The sequence below is a fragment of the Bos grunniens genome, chromosome 18 (assembly GCF_055505025.1).
Source record: "Bos grunniens cultivar Pamir isolate PY7600 chromosome 18, Bosgru_T2T1.0, whole genome shotgun sequence".
Classification (NCBI taxonomy): Eukaryota; Metazoa; Chordata; class Mammalia; order Artiodactyla; family Bovidae; genus Bos; species Bos grunniens.
Genome location: NC_141182.1, coordinates 2,019,169 through 2,022,900, shown reverse-complemented (window position 1 = coordinate 2,022,900; position 3,732 = coordinate 2,019,169). Strand labels below are relative to the sequence as shown.

At 54.6% G+C, this 3,732-nt stretch overlaps 1 long non-coding RNA gene across 1 annotated transcript; it reads right to left on the bottom strand.

Moving 5' to 3' along the window:
- Positions 1–511: 511 nt before the first annotated feature.
- LOC147352909 (uncharacterized) lies at positions 512–2,209 on the bottom strand. The gene is made up of 2 exons (XR_015145235.1): positions 1,738–2,209; positions 512–994 (listed from the first exon to the last, which is right to left on the bottom strand). It is a non-coding gene; the product is annotated as an uncharacterized LOC147352909 (long non-coding RNA).
- Positions 2,210–3,732: the final 1,523 nt, after the last annotated feature.

Below are 3,732 nucleotides of genomic sequence, written 5' to 3'. Positions count from 1 at the left end.
AAAAGATGATGCTATGAAAGTGCTGCACTCCATATGTCAGCAAATTTGGAAAACTCAGCACTGGCCACAGGACTGGAAAAGGTCAGTTTTCATTTCAATCCTAAAGAAAGGCAATGCCAAAGAATGCTCAAACTACCGCACAATTGCACTCATCTCACACGCTAGCAAAGTAATGCTCAAAATTCTCCAAGCCAGGCTTCAACAATACATGAACTATGAACTTCCAGATGTTCAAGCTGATTTTAGAAAAAGCAGAGGAACCAGAGATCAAATTGCAAACATCCGCTGGATCATCGAAAAAGCAAGAGAGTTCCAGAAAAACATCTGCTTTATTGACTACACCAATGCCTGCATGGATCACAACGAACTGTGGAAAATTTTTCAAGAGATGGGAATACCAGACCACCTTACCTGCTTCCTGAGAAATCTGTATGCAGGTCAAGAAGAAACAGTTAGAACTGGACATGGAACAACAGGCTGGTTCCTAACGGAAGGGAGTACGTCAAGGCTGTATATTGTCACCCTGTTTATTTAACTTATATGCAGAGTACATCATGTGAAATGCTGGACTGGATGAAGCAGAAGCTGGAATCAAGGTTGACGGGAGGTTATATTCCAAACATATACAGTTCAGACCTCTGTCTGGGACTACAGTTAGCTTGCAAACAAAGAAGCAAATGGTACGCCCACTTTGGCCATCCTTTCATAAAGAGACATTCAAGTCAAGTTAGAACGGGATCCACCGCCCTGTAACATGCTACAGAAAAGAAGTGAAAGGACTCTTCTGGGCGCAGTCTGTCCTCAGCAGAAAGCCTTCTTGACAGAGGACGGAACAGGGGCGAGGAGACAAGAGTGGAAACAAAGTGCAGTCCTCACTTGGCGTGCTGCTCGGCAGCGGGGTCTCCCAGGGGCGAGTCAGAAGGTAGAAGTGTTCGCAGGCATGTAACGGGATGCTAACCGGCTCCTCGCTGCACAGACCCAGCTCGTATGCCCACTACAGACACACAGAGGGATGGGTGGGTGGAGAGGAACAGAAAGACATGTGAGCAAGGGCAGCCTCTTGAGACGAGTGTCATTTCGAGCGGCTCCTGGGGGCTCCCGCTCCCACGTCAGCTGTGGGAAGCCGATTCCCAGCTTTAGTTCCTATCGTTTTTGGAGGGGAGCAACTCTGTACCAGGTGAGCCACGGAATCTGCTTTCTGAGCAGAGAAGACAGAGCCACCAGCTCGGAAGAGGAGCCGTGGGGAGACAGGCCCTGCGAACCCCAAACACCAACCGCAAAGACCTCCACGTGGCGGCAAGTACTCCTGGATGCCCCTAAGACCGTGGAGGGGGGGCAAGGGACAGTCTGCCTTCAGAGCTGCAGGGTTTAGGGTCCTGACACGGAACCCACGCTCCCGACACAGGGGCACCCCAACGCTCGTCTGCTGGGTGGCGGGATGACACGAGCCACCACACAGCCCGGAGCAGGGACCGAGCGCTGTCTGCACTCACTCTCCGGGCCTCCCTGAGCAAGGCTACCCCTCGGCCGGGGAGGAGGGGGATGGCGCCTGGCTTCCACGCGAGGGGCGAGGGCAGGCTTCCCGTTTGGAGGAGGGGATTCCAAGTTCTCCCGGCCACAGAAGAAACAGTGAGCCCCGCTTGGTCCATCAGAAAACTAGCCTTATCTCTGTACCCCAAAATCCTGGAGACAAAGTGAAATAAGAAAGTCAGTGACCCAGTCTTGTCACTAACCTACCTGACCAGCACAGTTGACAAAGTACTGGCACTGGATCTGTCCTTTATCTGTCTCCACGCCCGCGACTTGACCTCTTTTGACCATGACATGAAGAATACTTGTCCGGCTGTTTTTCAGAGGGACAGTAGTCCTGATGCAAGATCTTATTTCCCTGTCTAGGGACTGACCCTTGCTGGTCCACCAAGGGCTGGAGGCTAGATGCAAAGTTCCCTTCTTCTTAACCCATTTGAAAGCAGAAATTTTCAAGGAGGCAAAAACTGCAAAACAAGTATGAAGTTTACTATCAGAGAGCACAATATATGGGGGAGCACAGAGAGAAATAGTTTATGTCAGAAGCAGGGCAGAAATACACACGAGACGACTGTGGACGGGCCTCCAGGATGCGTAGCGCTTGCATCTGTTCCTTCACACAGCTGGTCCTAGGACCCTGCCCAAGATGTGAGCACGGCTATTTCTAAGATGACCCCGCCACAGAGGACTGTGGTGCAGCTCCACCCTTATTATGGGGTGGCACCCCTCCCTTTTGGACCCTCAAGAAGCCTTCCTGTGCATGTACAGATAGGGAAGTCTTTCTTGACCTCAAGAAAGGGACCTTATCTCTTTACTTTAGCAGAGCTCAGCTTTTGACACTAGTTCTGTCCTTGGAGTGTCTGAGTGAGAACAAAGGATGAATTTTACTCCATTTGTCAAACACCAGCTGTCTAGCCCAGAGGCTCATCTGTTTCCCACCTCACAGTCACAGATCTGAACTGAGACCCATTTCTGTCTAAATGGGCCTTCCCCAAGACTAAAAAGACCAGGCCAACTGAACAAACCAAGTGAAGTACATAATGAAACTTCAGGGATCGTGGGACTCCCCTGGCGGTCCAGTGGTTCGGGTCCACGCTGCCACTGCAGGGGGCCGGGGTTCCGTCCCTGGCTGGGAATCGAAGGCCCACAAGGGGCATGGCGCAGCCAAACAAAAACCCAGGGATCATAAAAGGGGCAGGAGAAGCAGTGCCACAGGGCCTCCTCAATCCTGATCGACCCACACCACCAAGCAGCTCATCCAGAGCAGACACCAGGGCGGATGAGCCTTCCCCTCGTTCACTCCAACGCGGGACACGACCGCAGCTGCGCATTAAATCCCCAAGGCATGTGCCAGCCTTGGAGCGTCTCAAGTCCTGTGGAGGGAAAAAGGCCCTTACACCTAAAATGCTCTAAGCAGGACCGAAGGCAGTGCCTAGGATACTTAACAAGAAACGCGTGGCCCTGAGGGAAACCGTGCTGACAGGTACCGCGCTGAGACAAAAACTCAGAGCCGCGAGCCAGAGTTCCATGCAGAGGCTGGCTGGTGCCCCTGCCGCCGCTGAGCCGCTCTCCTGAGGCCGCCCCTCTCCTCACCCCGCGCCCACTCACCGCTCTGGGAGGCGGCACTGGCCAGGGCGAGCGCCACGTCGGCGGAGGACACCACTGCGTCCTCGGGGACGTGCATGGCCCCCACCAGGTCGTGCACGTTAAGCAGAGGGTGCAGCTCGGCCACTTTCTTGGGGGAGATGATCTCGCAGGGGATGCCTATGACACTGGCACAGAACACGGGCACAATGACATTCCCCGGCCTCCGCAGAGGTCAGCTGACAGGAAGTCGGGACGGGCTCAGCCTCATACGTACTTCAGCCTCGAGTTGATGCGCTTCAGGGAGATGAGCCGGTCCTGAGTTTGGGCCAGAAAGATGGAGCCCGTCCTAGTGTAACCTGGAAGGAGAAGCAGCCCAAACTCAGACAGACCGGGCCACCTGCGGGGGCACAGTGGGAGCCCGCCAGACTCAGGCGGGCCACCCGCGGGGAGTCCTGGACTGCCACCACCCAGACGGGCTCAGCTCACAGCTCTGCGGGGGAAGGAACTGCGACCCCTCCCTCCTTCACCACTTTGGGTAACCAGGCCCTTTCTCCTCGGTCCTTGGTGGGCACATAACTGTGGCGATGGCCGCCCCTAGTGCAGCCACAGGCCTGTGAC